This window comes from Somniosus microcephalus, chromosome 29 (assembly GCF_052327205.1).
Source record: "Somniosus microcephalus isolate GS21.2 chromosome 29, FLI_Smic_1.0, whole genome shotgun sequence".
Taxonomy (NCBI): domain Eukaryota; kingdom Metazoa; phylum Chordata; class Chondrichthyes; order Squaliformes; family Somniosidae; genus Somniosus; species Somniosus microcephalus.
Window position 1 is genome coordinate 46814901 of NC_141015.1, and position 15357 is coordinate 46830257.

The 15357-nt window shown below is 51.5% G+C and overlaps 1 protein-coding gene across 2 annotated transcripts in view; it reads right to left on the minus strand.

Moving 5' to 3' along the window:
* The window catches only part of LOC147098710 (wings apart-like protein homolog), a 205156-nt gene that overhangs the window by 62511 nt on the left and 127288 nt on the right, over positions 1-15357 (minus strand). The window lies entirely within an intron of this gene.

Consider the following 15357-nt stretch of genomic DNA (forward strand, 5'->3'; position numbering starts at 1 on the left):
ATCTGGACTCACATGGGAAGACTGACTAGTTGGGCAAGCCAAGAGCACAACCCAGCAGGTCCTGCAGAGAGAAAAGGGGGGATGGGGGGGAAAACTAGAAGGGAGACCAGAACGGTTTCGCTTTAATGCAAACTAAGCCAATCTTTCGTCTGGCTAACCGTGTGCAGCCCAGCTCGCAACAAAATCATACTTTTGACATTTGCTCCGTTTAACGTGCTCAACAAATTACTTTGGAAACCAAACATATTATACAGTAAGTTGCTGCTTTGAACTTCATGCCAATAGGTTTAAACAAATGAGCAGTCAAATTGCCTCAGTGCTCCAGTCTGCATACAACCGGACACATCCCCGGAACCACCCAGATCACATCCCAGAGTCCAGTCTGCATACAACCGGACACATCCCCGGAACCACCCAGATCACATCCCAGAGTCCAGTCTGCATACAACCGGACACATCCCCGGAACCACCCAGATCACATCCCAGAGTCCAGTCTGCATACAACCGGACACATCCCCGGAACCACCCAGATTACATCCCAGAGTCTAGTCTGCATACAACCAGACACATCCCCGGAACCACCCAGATTACATCCCAGAGTCCAGTCTGCATACAACCGGACACATCCCCGGAACCACCCAGATTACATCCCAGAGTCCAGTCTGCATACAACCGGACACATCCCCGGAACCACCCAGATTACATCCCAGAGTCCAGTCTGCATACAACCGGACACATCCCCGGAACCACCCAGATTACATCCCAGAGTCCAGTCTGCATACAACCAGACACATCCCCGGAACCACCCAGATTACATCCCAGAGTCCAGTCTACATACAACCGGACACATCCCCGGAACCACCCAGATTACATCCCAGAGTCCAGTCTGCATACAACCGGACACATCCCCGGAACCAGCCAGATTACATCCCAGAGTCCAGTCTGCATACAACCGGACACATCCCCGGAACCAGCCAGATTACATCCCAGAGTCCAGTCTGCATACAACCGGACACATCCCCGGAACCACCCAGATTACATCCCAGAGTCCAGTCTGCATACAACCAGACACATCCCCGGAACCAGCCAGATTACATCCCAGAGTCCAGTCTGCATACAACCGGACACATCCCTGGAACCACCCAGATTACATCCCAGAGTCCAGTCTGCATACAACCGGACACATCCCCGGAACCACCCAGATTACATCCCAGAGTCCAGTCTGCATACAACCGGACACATCCCCGGAACCACCCAGATTACATCCCAGAGTCCAGTCTGCATACAACCGGACACATCCCCGGAACCACCCAGATTACATCCCAGAGTTGGTTTGTCTCAATGCCATTTCCACTTATGTGAGGTTGAGTGCGTGTCAAGGTGGATGATGCACTGAGAAACTGCTGCCCCAATTCACCATTAGCTCCTCAGTCACCAGAGCATGTTTCAGAGGACAGGCTGCACGGGAGGCAATGTGGGCAGACAGCATTAATGGGTCACATTGCCGTTCACTTTAAAACAGGCAACCTAACTCATTTAAATAGTTGGGAAAAGGTAGAATCAGAGGATAAGCATTTGTGCACCGCAATTTCACTCAGAAGCCAATTTTGCTCTAGACTAACTTTGTAAAGCAGTGTGAAGAGATGTTCTGTAGCCGGCTGACACCCTTGCATTCCCCACACTTGATTCCCAACTATAGAATCCATGTGAGCAGCAGCTGAATCCATTTAGATAGTTCCCGTGTGCCAATTACAGGAGAAATGCAGGAACAGCACCAACCGCTGTACAAGGCCTTCTGTGATCTCACAAAGGCCTTCGACACCGTCAACCGTGAGGGATTATGGAGTGTCCTCCTCAAATTCGGCTGCCCTCAAAAGTTTGTCACCATCCTCCACCTGCTTCACGATGACATGCAACCCGTGATCCTGACAAATGATTCCACCACAGACCCAATTCATGTACGGACCGGGGTCAAGCAAGGCTGTGTCATCGCACCAACGCTCCTCTCGATCTTCCTTGCGGCATTGCTCCATTTCCCCCTCAGTAAACTCCCCGATGGAGTGGAGCTAATTTACAGAACAAACAGAAAACTGTTCAACCTCCGTCACCTCCAGTCCAGATCCAAGGTTGTCCCTTCCTCTGTCGTCGAATTACAGTATGCAGACGACGCCTGCGTCTGCGCACACTCGGAGGTCAAACTCCAAACCATCGTTAACACCTTCACTGAAGCGTACGAGAGCACGGGCCTTACGCTAAACATCCGTAAGACAAAGGTCCTCTACCAACTTGCCCCCGCCACACAGTACTGCCCCCCCCCGATTATCAAAATCCATGACAAGGCCTTGGACGTGGACCACTTTCCATACCTTGGGAGCCGACTGTCAGCAAGGGCAGACGTCGATGACAAAGTCCAACACCGCCTTCAGTGTGCCAGTGCTGCCTTCGGTCGCCTGAGGAAGAGTGTTTGAAGACCAGGACCTCAAACCCAGCACCAAGCTCATGGTCTACAGAGCAGTAGTAATACCCGCTCTCCTGTATGTCTCAGAGACATGGACCATGTACAGCAGGCACCTCAAAGCACTGGAGAGGTACCACCAACGCTGCCTCCGCAAGATCCTGCAAATCCATTGGCAGGATAAATGTAGGTGAAGCAGCGCTCCGAAAGCTTGTGATTTCAAATAAAGCTGTTGGACTATAACCTGGTGTTGTGTGACTTCCTACATTTGTCCACCCCAGTCCAACACCGGCATCTCCACACCATTGGCAGGATAGGCGCACCAACGTCAGTGTTCTTGCTCAGGCCAACATCCCCAGCACTGAAGCTTTGACCACGCTTGATCAGCTCCGATGGACGGGTCACATCGTCCGCATGCCCGATATGGGACTCCCAAAACAAGCGCTCTACACGGAGCTCCGGCATAGCAAGAGAGCCCCAGGTGGGCAGAGGAAACGCTTCAAGGACACCCTCAAAGCCTCCTTGAAAAAGTGCAACATCCCCATCGACACCTGGGAATCCCTGGCCCACGATTGCACAAAGTGGAGGAGAAGCATCCGGGAAGGCGTCGAACACCTAGAGTCTCTTCGCCGGGAGCAAGCGGAAGCCAAGCGCAGGCAACGCAAGGAGCGCACATCAACCCAAGCACCCCACCCACCCGCCCCTTCAACCACCGTCTGCTCCACCTGTGACAGAGACTGTAGGTCCCGCATTGGACTCACCAGTCACCCGAGAACTCATTTTTAATGTGGAAGCAAGTCATCCTCGGTTCCGAGGGACTGCCTAAGAAGTTCCCTTGTGCAGAAATTTTACGCTTTGTGCCAAGTAAAGGGCCATTTGCATTTGAAGAGTCCCCTTTGAATACATGTCCTCTAGCTGTAAATCCACCCGTTGGGACTTTGTACATAATTGGGGCTTCACACTGGCGGACATTTTCTGTACTGTGTGCTTTCAGAGGGATCCTGCACAACATTTCAGATCTCAAAACGTCAGCAAGAGTCTGGTGTGTTTACACCAACATGACTCCAGCTGGAAGCTGCTCCACAATCCCGATTCACTGCAACTGACCCTACCTGAATTTGGTATCAGTAATATCACCCACTGCACCTGCACAAGAAGCTTCACCTCTCAAACAACAGCTTGCAGTTATATAGCACCTTTAATGTAGTAAAATGTCCAAAGGCACTTCACAGGAGCGTTATAAAACAAAATTTGATAGAGAAATTAGGGCAGATGACCAAAAGCTTAGTCAAAGAGGTAGGTTTTAAGGAGCTTCTTAAAGGGAGAGAGGTGGAGAAGTTTAGGAGGGAATTCCAGAGCTTAGGGCCTAGGCAGCTAATGGTGGAGCAATTAAAATCGAAGATGCTCACGATGCCAGAATTATAGGAGTGCAGATACCTCAGAGGGTTGTGGGGCTGGAGGAGGTTACAGAGATAGGGAGGGGCGAGGACGTGGAGGTATATGAAAACAAGGATGAGAATTTTAAAATGGAGGCGTTGCTTAACTGGGAGCCAATGTAGGCCAGCGAGCCCTAAACTACTGCCCTGAAGCTACAGCAAGTTCAATCACAGTTCAAGGGGTGATGGGCTCAGGAATAAATGAAGCTCATCTCACAAAGCGGAGATGACAACATAAGCCTGGGGACAGCAAATTTCCACACAAGGACATTGTGCCTGTGACAGCTACCCAGGCAGGAATAACGGACCTCAGCAAAGCTGTGACGACACTGGTTAAAATGCAAGTTTACAGGTTTGTAATGCAGCACTGCAATATCTCTGACATTTTTATGTTCAAGTTGCAAAGGGACATTGATAGATTGTGAGCAGGCAGCTGGAGTTCAATGTGGGAAGTGTGAGGTCACCCACTTTGGACCCAAGAATGACAGATCAGAATATTTCAAAATACCTGTACTGAGAAGCTATGAACTGTGGAGGAGCAGAGAGATTTAGGGGTCCATGTACAGAAATCACTAAAAACTAGTGGACAAAAAATAATTTAAAAGACTAATGGAATGTTAGCCTTCATCTGAAGGGAGCTGGAAGTTATGTTACAGTTGTATAAAGCTCTGGTTAAACTCCATCAGGAGTACTTTGTTCGGTTCTGGGCATCGCACCTCAGGAATATATTGGCCATGGCAGGGGTGCAGCGCAGATTCACCAGAACGATACCAGGGCTAAAAGGGTTAAATTATGACGACAGGTTGCAGACTAGGCTTGTATTCCCTTGGGTATAAAAGATTAAGGGGTAATCTAATTGAAGTGTTTAAGATGATTAAACAATTTAATAAGGCAGAGAGAGAGAACTTATTTCCTCTGGGGGGGGGTGGGGGAATGAGTTCCAGAACACGGGGGCATAACCTTAAAATTAGAGCCAGGCCGTTCAGGGGCGATGTCAAGAAGCACTTCTTCACAAAGGGTAGTGGAAATGTGGAACTCCCCCCCCCCAAAAATCTGTTGAGGCTGGGGCTGAACAATTGAAAATTTCAAAACTGGGATCGATAGATTTTTGTTAGGCAAGGATATTAAGGGATAGGGATACAAGGCAGGCAAATAGAATTAAGATACAGATGAGCCATGATCTAATTAAATGGCTCGATGGGCTAAATGGCCTATAAAAAACAAAACGTGCCATAATTCTCCGCACCCCAAAATATAGCTTTTAATCAAGTGTTAGGTGGGCACTGAATATTTTGAATCTAATTATAGAATGATACAGCCCAGAAGGAGGCCATTCGGCCCATCATGTCTGAGCTGGCTCTTTGAAAGAGCTATCTAATTAGTCCCACTCCCCCTGCGCTTTCCCCAGAGCCCTGCCAATTTTTCCCCTTCAAGTATTTTTCCAATTCCCTTTTGAAAGTTCCTATTGAATCTGCTTCCACCGCCCTTTCAGGCAGCGCGTTCCAGATCACAACTCGCAGTGTAAAAAAAAATCAACCTCCCCCGAGATTTTTGTGCCAATTATCTTAAATCTGTTTCCTCTGGATACCGACCCTCCTGCCAGTGGAAGCAGTTTCTCCCCAGCCACTCAATCAAAACCCCATATAAATCTGAACACTTCTATTAAATCTCCCCTTAACCATCTCTCTCTAAGGAGAACAACCCCAGTTTCTCCAGTCTCTCCACACAACTGAAGTCCCTCATCCCTGGAACCATTCTAGTAAATCTCCTCTGCACCCTCTCCAAAGCCTTGACATCCTTCCTAAAAGGTGGTGTCCAGAATTGGACACAATACTCCAGCTGAGGCCTAACCAGTGGTTTATAAAGGTTTGGCATAACTTCCGTGCTTCTGCACTCTATTCGTTTACTTATAAAGCCCAGGTTCCTGTGTTCTGTTCCAACAGCCTTACTAACTGTCCTGCCACCTTCAAAGATTGAATGCATTGCATGAATCTCCAGAACTGGAGTGTTGTGTCCAATTCTGGGCACCACACTTTAGGAAGATTGAGAGGAGATTTGACAGAGGTTCAAAATCATGAGGGGTCTGGACAGATTAGATAGAAAGAAACTGTTGCCATTGGTGGAAGTGTCGAGGACCAGAGGAAACAGATTTAAGGTGATTGGCAAAAGAACCAAAGGCAACATAAGAAAAAACTTTTTTACTCAGCGAGTGGTTAGGATCTGGAATGCACTGCCTGAAAGGGTGATGAAGGCAGATTCAATCACAGCTTTCAAAAGGGAGTTGAATGAAGTATCTGAAGAAAAAGAATTTGCAGGGCTACAGGGAAAGGGCAGGGTGACGGGGCTCGACGGGCCGAGATTCGGCGCGGGCTCGACGGGCCGAGAGTCGGCGCGGGCTCGACGGGCCGAGAGTCGGCGCGGGCTCGACGGGCCGAATGGTCTTCCTTTCATGCTGTAACCATTCTATGATTCTAATCAGGTCTACACTTTCTCATCTTGCTTAGGTTTAGGACCTGAATCATTCTTTCTTGTCTGCCTCCATCTAATCTGCACACCATAATTTGACCAGATTGGCTACAAGCAGCAAAATGTGAAATGTCTTTCTAAGGAACTAAATTGGTTCAAGACAGACATGACCTGCTTGTTAATGATGTGCCATTAGCTACAATCAAGGATTCCAATCTGAATTTGCCGAGCTGTTAGAACATTACTAAAACAACCAAGGCCACTGCTTCGCGATTTTCAGAGAAACTCAGATGAAATCATAGAATGTGATCCCAAAAAAGAATTCACAGGATGATACAGCACAGGAGGCCAGTCGGCTCATCGTGCCTCTGCCAGCTCTTTGGTAGAGCTCTCCAATTAATCCCATTCCCCTACTCTTTCCCCCCATAGCCCTGTAAATTTTTTCCCTTCAGTTACTTATCCAATTCTCTTTTGAAAGTTACTGTTGAATCTGTTTCCACCGCCCTTTCAGGCAGCGCGTTCCAGATCAGATCAACTCGCTGCGTAAAAATATATTTCCTCATGTCACCTCTGGTTCTTTTGCCAATCACCTTAAATCTGTGCCTCTGGTTAAACAGCCCTTCTGCCACTGGAACAGGGATGATGGGCCGAATGGCCTCCTGTGCTGTAAATTTCAATGATTCTATGAACCAACACCACTAACAATAGATTAATTGGCCAGTCACCTCATTGCTGTGTGAGGGATCTTGTCTCTCGAAATGTGGCAGATATTTAGTACACAACAGTGCACTTCACAAATCATTCATTTTATGTGAAGCACTTTGATCATTAATTGAACTTCAGACTGAAAATATGTCTTGACCAGGCTTGTGTTCCTTTGCTGATCCAAGGTCTAGTGTCTCGATGTAACTCAGCAGGTATTTAACTGGGTCTATTGAGAAATGTCTGTGTTACTGTAATAAAAATTTGGATGAGCGCAGTTTCCTGCTAATGTGGTGAATTTCTGCAGCGCCACTGCTGCAGAATGAATCACTCAGCCTTTCAGAAACTGGGCCTCCATACTGCCACCTTGCTGATGGCAAGGTTTGTGCAAGCTGTCTGTGTTTTTGGTTTCCAAAATTTCAGCCCAACACCGTCAGCTGCGACAGGTCAGATGTTTGCCTGAGGGACCAGTGGTAATTGACAGGAAAATGCAGCGGGTTTTGCCCTGTCACAAGGCACAAAGCTCTAGCACAGACGTGTCCATTTGTCACACTGTCAGGGGCTGCTGGTGGGATGGAGCAATATATTTCAGCCAAACCTCGTCACAAACCGGCAGCCAAGAGCATTCTGACAGCTTTTCTGGAGACAGTGTTCCCTTAGGTCAACTCATACAAAGACATAATTGGGCCTATTTTGGTCACAAACGAGAACCATGACCTCCTTACACACACGTGAAGCACTAGCAGAGATTTACACACAAATTATCTCAATGTAAATTGTCCTTTCAACAGGGGATACACATGAAATGAGCCAAACACCGCTGGAGACAGGACACAAGTAGACGGACACTAAAATATCACAGCTATCTGCTCGCAAACCTACAGCACAGAAATCTTCACATGGAGACTTGGCAATTACACTACAGAATTCACTTTTTATTGCATTTTTTTGCTTTTTAGACATTCTTACAAATCAATTTTAATTTATGCACTAATCCCAAAAAAGGGCTGGGACCAGAAGTTAATTGGTTAGTTTCCCTTTTCACTGAGGACCAGGGACTACAGAACATCCCACTGCCTGCCAAAGTTCAGAATGATTATTATTTTAACAGGGAGGGGGAGTAAATGAGCTCAGGTTGGGGTGCGGGGGTAGTGGAGCAGCAAACTTTAAAGTGGAAATTTAGCACCTGGGATTTATTTGGCTATTTGCCAAGTGAGTGCGTCAGGTTTGGATCCTGGCAATGTCTAATCATTCAAAGCAGAGTAAGATACAGGGCTATGGGGAGAGAACAGGGCGGTGCGATTAGCTCAGATTGCTCGAGCAAACAGCCAGCACCGACAAGGGCCAAATGGCCTCCCGCGCTGGAAACTGCCAGCTGATAAACTAACTGAAATTTGTCATGCTCCAGAAGTAGCGAGCTCTGCTTTTATATGGCTTTCTCTGACACACTGCAAAGATACTTCATTCAGTCAACACCACACATCCTGAAGAGCACATAGAACAGACATAGCGAGGATGGAATTACAAGACTGCAACTTCTCGCAAATGGTTCAACTTTTAAGGTTAGGGTCAAGACAAAGGGAAATACACATTTCACAGGCATCTCCACTCCCTGAAATCCCTCTCCCCCACCTATGAAAATACAATGAAACTTGAAACAAACTTTGCATCCCAGTGGGTATCATTTTCAAGACAGTGTTTTCATTACATTGCCTGATCAATGCCAACTCTTCAAGCTCTGGATGTTTGATACTGACCACATACAAACCAGCGTTAACACTTGGCATCGGGCTAATCGAAGTTTCAGCACAATTCTCACGTATCCAAGGTTGAGCAACACCACCAAAGCAGGTTAGATTAACAGTGAAACATCGGCATTTGTTCAACTAAAACTTCACTGTAAAGGGTTAACTATCAAAATTTCATCAAAAGAACGCGACTGAATCTTGCCGCAGTGATGAAGAGGACATTTACACACCACCAATGTCTCCAGTAGCACGATGCAATAACAAGGCGAGTTAGTACAGTACGCGAATACTCTACCAGTGAATATTTTGGGCAGAGGCTATACTGTTACACAATTTTGCTGAGCCACGTGTACCTAACACTGCCAAATGTCACTATCATTTCCTTCAGTGTGCAATGTTCGGCTTTGTGCCGTGGAAGTGGACTCAAAAATATTCTCAGCCAGAAAATAAATAGGACATTCTCGTCTGCTTCCAGCTGTCCCAGCAGGTGTGACTGAATGCGTTCCTCTTCAAGATACTCATCCAATTTCACCGGGGAGATCTAGGCTACTTGCCACTACAACGCCCCTTAGTGGGGCCCTTCAGAAACCAGCCAGATTCTCTGCAGTAATGCTTTCTTCCACCCCATCTGAATCTATGCCTTTCAGCTATCAACAATTGCTCACTCCCCTGCCTGAATACTGAAAGCTGTTACAGAATATCTGGGTCAAAGCCTTGAAACCCAACATGGCTGGAACCCATTGCTGAAATGCAAATTTCCTGTATTTACTGTAGTTATCCTGGTCATATTCCCAAACCCGCGACCTCTTCCCCCTCGAAGGACAAGGGCAGCAGGTGCATGGGAACACCACCACCTCCGAGTTCCCCTCCAAGTCACGCACCATCCTGACTTAGAAGTGTATCGCCGTTCCTTCATCGTCGCTGGGTCAAAATCCTGGAACTCCCTCCCTAACAGCACTGTGGGAATACCTTCACCACACGGACTGCAGCGGTTCAAGAAGGTGGCTCATCACCACCTTTTCAAGGGCAATTAGGGATGGGCAATAAATGCTGGCCCTGCCAGCGACGCCCACATCCCATAAAACAATTTTTTTTTTTTTTTTAAATGCCCAGTTTTAGGCGTAGTTAAAAAAACAAGGACTTTTCATCTTTCCCCTGGCCATCCCATCCCCGTGGGTAGGCAATCTAAGGCCTGCCCCCTCATTGCTGCTCTGTGGCCAGCCATGTAAAGGTGAAAGGGCATGGCTGTGTGTATATTCCTTCAACTTTCCTTCCTTCTCTCCAGGGCTGACGTTGCTGTAGGCATGCATCCACATGGCCAAATTCAGTGACCATGAAAGTGCATCCTACCACGCAGTTGGGAGCCCCAGCGTATCTCCCCATGACTCTTCTCTTCACCCCTTCCCCCAGATTTTTGTTTACTCAATGAGTGCCAGCAGGAACTGTGCAGCCAAATCTAGCCCTGCCCTCACTGAGCACCCACACATGTACCCAAATATTCCAGTGCGTTCAATGGTCAGGGTAAAAATCAGCTGAAAGCACCTGATGCGTATGGTCCAGTATCACCTCATGTGGTGCACCTACACACCATGGCACTAGGATAACCAGGGTATGTGTTAGAGGCAGCAGGGAAGCTATTAAAATCTCATTTTTGTAGGCATACCACAGCACTTTTGTTTGTAGAACTCTATTTATCTGCAGCCCCAGAGAGATTTAACATTTGGCACTGCAATGTTCTAACAGCAGCCACTTACATAAAATACACAGAACAACCGTGGGCACTCAATCATTAATGAATTTTAAAAACATTCCTGCATCCCAGTAAGCATTTAATACTACAACTCTATAGAGCCATTTACTAATGGACTTCGTACACTTATCAATGAAGTGGCTCTTTGCCAAGTACAACTCAAAAGCCTCCATAAGATTTTTGCAGTGACTAAATGCAGCGCGTGGTCAAGCGGACCGCCGCATCTGCAGGTGAAGATTATGGAGTTTGCTAAAGTGTGAAGTACTGCTCCACAGTAACATTCCCTGTGCTTTGGAATAAAGCAATCATCCAGGTATTTGATTCATCAGGCTCCAAACAGCACGTACATTATACCATCCCGATTAAATTGGCGCACTACCTAATGTAATTTCCATACAAAAAGTTTCACCAAGTATTGTTCCCGTCCCCTCAACACAAACTGTAATCTAACCAACTGTGGCTTGACCCTAAACCCACTGGTAGGGCAGTACTTACTGTCCACCCCTCATTGCCCGGAGGGTACTGTGGGACTGGAAACGTATAGGCCAAACTGGAGAGGGTGACAGGTCCCTCCGCGAAGGACACCAGTGAACCAGTTTATTAAAAAACTAGCTGAAGTGCCCGGCGGTGCCGAGGGTCTTTTGAGGGCATGTTGTTGTTGGAAGAGAGAGAGAGAGCGCGCGACTGGGGGGGGGGGGGGGGGGGGAAGAGAGAGAGCGACTGGGGAGAGGAAGGGGGGGAGAGGAAGGGGGGGAGAGGGGAAGGGGGGGGAAGGAAGGGGGGTGAGAGGAAGGGGGGGGAGAGGAAGGGGGGGGAGAGGAAGGGGGGGTGAGAGGAAGGGGGGGTGAGAGGAAGGGGGGGTGAGAGGAAGGGGGGGTGAGAGGAAGGGGGGGTGAGAGGAAGGGGGGGTGAGAGGAAGGGGGGTGAGAGGAAGGGGGGGTGAGAGGAAGGGGGGGTGAGAGAAGGGGGGTGAGAGGAAGGGGGGGTGAGAGGAAGGGGGGGTGAGAGGAAGGGGGGGTGAGAGGAAGGGGGGGTGAGAGGAAGGGGGGGTGAGAGGAAGGGGGGGTGAGAGGAAGGGGGGGTGAGAGGAAGGGGGGGTGAGAGGAAGGGGGGGTGAGAGGAAGGGGGGGTGAGAGGAAGGGGGGGTGAGAGGAAGGGGGGGTGAGAGGAAGGGGGGGTGAGAGGAAGGGGGGGTGAGAGGAAGGGGGGGTGAGAGGAAGGGGGGGGTGAGAGGAAGGGGGGGTGAGAGGAAGGGGGGGTGAGAGGAAGGGGGGGTGAGAGGAAGGGGGGTGAGAGGAAGGGGGGGTGAGAGGAAGGGGGGGTGAGAGGAAGGGGGGGTGAGAGGAAGGGGGGGGTGAGAGGAAGGGGGGGTGAGAGGAAGGGGGGGTGAGAGGAAGGGGGGGTGAGAGGAAGGGGGGGGAGAGGAAGGGGGGGAGAGGAAGGGGGGGAGAGGAAGGGGGGGGAGAGGAGGGGGGGGGAGGAAGGGGGGGAGGAAGGGGGGGGGAGGAAGGGGGGGGGAGGAAGGGGGGGGGAGGAAGGGGGGGGGGAGGAAGGGGGGGGGAGGAAGGGGGGGGGAGGAAGGGGGGGGGAGGAAGGGGGGGGGAGGAAGGGGGGGAGGAAGGGGGGGGAGGAAGGGGGGGAGAGGAAGGGGGGGAGAGGAAGGGGGGGAGAGGAAGGGGGGGAGAGGAAGGGGGGGAGAGGAAGGGGGGGGAGAGGAGGGGGGGGGAGGAAGGGGGGGGGAGGAAGGGGGGGGGAGGAAGGGGGGGGAGGAAGGGGGGGGAGGAAGGGGGGGGAGGAAGGGGGGGGAGGAAGGGGGGGGGGAGGAAGGGGGGGGGGGAGGAAGGGGGGGGAGGAAGGGGGGGGGGAGGAAGGGGGGGGGAGGAAGGGGGGGAGGAAGGGGGGGGAGGAAGGGGGGGGAGGAAGGGGGGGGAGAGGAAGGGGGGGAGAGGAAGGGGGGGGGGAGAGGAAGGGGGGGGGAGAGGAAGGGGGGGGAGAGGAAGGGGGGGAGAGGAAGGGGGGGAGAGGAAGGGGGGGAGAGGAGGGGGGGGGAGAGGAAGGGGGGGAGAGGAAGGGGGGGAGAGGAAGGGGGGGAGAGGAAGGGGGGGAGTGGAAGGGGGGGGAGAGGAGGGGGGGGGGAGAGGAAGGGGGGGAGAGAGGAAGGGGGGGAGAGAGGAAGGGGGGGAGAGAGGAAGGGGGGGAGAGAGGAAGGGGGGGAGAGAGGAAGGGGGGGAGAGAGGAAGGGGGGGAGAGAGGAAGGGGGGGAGAGAGGAAGGGGGGGGAGAGAGGAAGGGGGGGAGAGAGGAAGGGGGGGGAGAGAGGAAGGGGGGGGAGAGAGGAAGGGGGGGAGAGAGGAAGGGGGGGAGAGAGGAAGGGGGGGAGAGAGGAAGGGGGGGAGAGAGGAAGGGGGGGAGAGAGGAAGGGGGGGAGAGAGGAAGGGGGGGAGAGAGGAAGGGGGGGAGAGAGGAAGGGGGGGAGAGAGGAAGGGGGGGAGAGAGGAAGGGGAGGAGAGAGGAAGGGGGGGAGAGAGGAAGGGGAGGAGAGAGGAAGGGGGGGAGAGAGGAAGGGGGGGAGAGAGAAAGGGGGGGAGAGAGGAAGGGGGGAGAGAGGAAGGGGGGGAGAGAGGAAGGGGGGGAGAGAGGAAGGGGGGGAGAGAGGAAGGGGGGGAGAGAGGAAGGGGGGGAGAGAGGAAGAGGGGGGAGAGAGGAAGGGGGGGAGAGAGGAAGGGGGGGAGAGAGGAAGGGGGGGAGAGAGGAAGGGGGGGAGAGAGGAAGGGGGGGAGAGAGGAAGAGGGGGGGAGAGAGGAAGAGGGGGGGAGAGAGGAAGGGGGGGGAGAGAGGAAGGGGGGGGAGAGAGGAAGGGGGGGGAGAGAGGAAGGGGGGGGAGAGAGGAAGGGGGGGGAGAGAGGATGAGGGGGGGGAGAGAGGAAGGGGGGGGGAGAGAGGAAGGGGGGGGGAGAGAGGAAGAGGGGGGGAGAGAAAGAGGGGGGGAGAGAAAGAGGGGGGGAGAGAGGAAGGGGGGGGAGAGAGACAGCACAAAAGATGAGCTGCTGAGATTTATACTGTTTTTTAGTGTCTAATGTGGGGGAAAAAAGGTTACATTTAAGTATTAATTTTTGCTAAGTTAGTTCATTTTAGTTTATTTCCATTTAGTTTAAGTTTAAGGTTAGTTTAAACACAGAAAGAAAAGAAGAAGAAAAAACGGGAAAAAAAAGCGCCAACGACGGGACCCGAAAAAAGGGGGAAAAAAAACAATCAGAGGAAATTAAAAAAAAACAAACAAATAAAAGAGCCAAAGCAAAAAGAAATAAGGGAAGAAATATACAAAACAAAGAAGAACCTGAACAGTGGCCGCAGCAACAGCCGAAGCGAGAGAACTCGGCGAAGGCCGCTCGGGAGACGCAGCCGGAGCGAGGTGACTCGACCGCATCGGGCTCGGGAAGGCCGCACGGAGACGCAGCAGCAGCCGGAACGAGGTAACTCGACCGCATCGGGCTCGGGAAGGCCGCACGGAGACGCAGCGGCAGCCGGAACGAGGGGACTCGGCTGCATCGAGTTCGGGAAGGCCGCACGGAGACGCAGCGGCAATCAGAGCGGCGACTCCAGAACGGCGTCCGGAACACAGGACCGTGGAGGAGCCAGACCGAGACAGAGGCCTGGAGACCTCCCAGGCGCAGACAGTGACCGAGGCAAAGCAAATTAGAGGAGGCGAGGTGACTCGGGACGCAGCCCAGCAATTGGCACAGCCGAGGGGACTCGGGCCGCAGCCGAGCAATCCATCACCCGGCACAGCAGAGGGGACTCGGGCCGCAGCCCAGCAATCCAGCAACCAAAAGGGAACGAGAAAACCAAGACTGAGAGTACAGGGCCCAGGGAGGGAGACTGAAGCCAGGGAAAGGTCTGAGGAGCCAGGCCAAGACAGAGGCCCAGAGACCTCTGAGGGGGAGGGGAACAGCCCAGAGGCACCGTGAAACAGCAGCTCACAGACTCAGACCTGGGAAGGGTGAACCCAGAAGCAGAGGCCCAGGGACCACGGGGTCGGAGAGGGGGACCGGGAAAGGTTGCGAACAGGGAGAGGGAAACACCAAACCCGGGGCCCCAGAAAAGCTTATTCTAAGATCAACAATACTTTACCAAAAATGAGCGAATCAGAAGAGCCACAACAGCCCCCGAGGGACACTGAGAGCAACCGCTTCCAGATTCCCCCCAACACCGCAAAAAAGGCTATAAAAGCGATCAAGCATGATCAGATGAGAGAAAAACCAGAAACTCTTTTTGCTGACTGGTACAACAATGGGACAAAAAGTAACCTCATTTTCTACTCAGATCAGCCAGCGGCTTGGATCACAGCAATAAAATCACACTATACCAGTGTTAAGCTAGAAAACACCGCAAATGGGTCCAAAATGAAATTTAACACACCAGGAGACAGGGTAACCACGACTGTCAACGCGTACAATACCGGAACAATATTAGTGCAAAGCAACCTCGACAAATTTGTAACGGCCTTCAGGACACTGAAAGGATTAACTAAGAGGGGAAGGAACAGCCCCAGAGTGGCCCGCACTCCCCCCAACATTGACAACTTACCAGGAGGAAATCTGCCTGGTCAGAAGGTGAACGAGCCACACAGTTCAAACCAGACACTAACCCCAGGGACCCACAGCCACACGATACAACTGACAAACCCCAGCATAACTACCAGGGAGGAAGCCACACATAGTCCCCCTACCAATTCCAGCTCACCAAGAGAAGAGCAGCATAGCCAGGAAGTGAGTGAGCCTTCCAGGGCCGACCAGCCACA